Genomic DNA, 496 nt, shown 5'->3' on the forward strand with positions numbered 1-496 from the left:
CATTTTTCCTGTTAGAAAGCAAGGCATTACTTTATTCCCAATCCTGGCTGTGTCCATGTCCTACAGAATCCCGGCCTCTACCCAGACAACAATGCAACAGTTTTACAACTGTTCATTAATTTTTAGGAAAGAAAGAAATGAATGCTCATTGGTTCTAAATGACATAATTCCCTTCCACTGATGAGTAATCTCTCCTCTATGGTTATTAATTCCTCCCTGTTCATGCGAATTAAGGCCATATTTTTAATCTTTTTAGGATGAGCTTGCCCCGGTACGGACTTTCCATCACATATACCGGGTCTCTCTTAGTCTCTTCTTTACCTTCTGGTTTCTGTAAAATATCCTCGTGGTCCATAAATTCTGCATGCTCAATTTCCAACTTCAACAAGACATCTTTCTCTCCCTATCAGAGTTACTTGATCAAAAATGAAACTTTCAGTGTTTTCCCAAGCCATGCTCCCACAAAAGCAGCTCATTTCAAATGCTGCTGAATGCA

This window comes from Neopelma chrysocephalum, unplaced genomic scaffold, assembly GCF_003984885.1.
Source record: "Neopelma chrysocephalum unplaced genomic scaffold, ASM398488v2 Primary Assembly neopelma1_97063, whole genome shotgun sequence".
Lineage (NCBI taxonomy): Eukaryota > Metazoa > Chordata > Aves > Passeriformes > Pipridae > Neopelma > Neopelma chrysocephalum.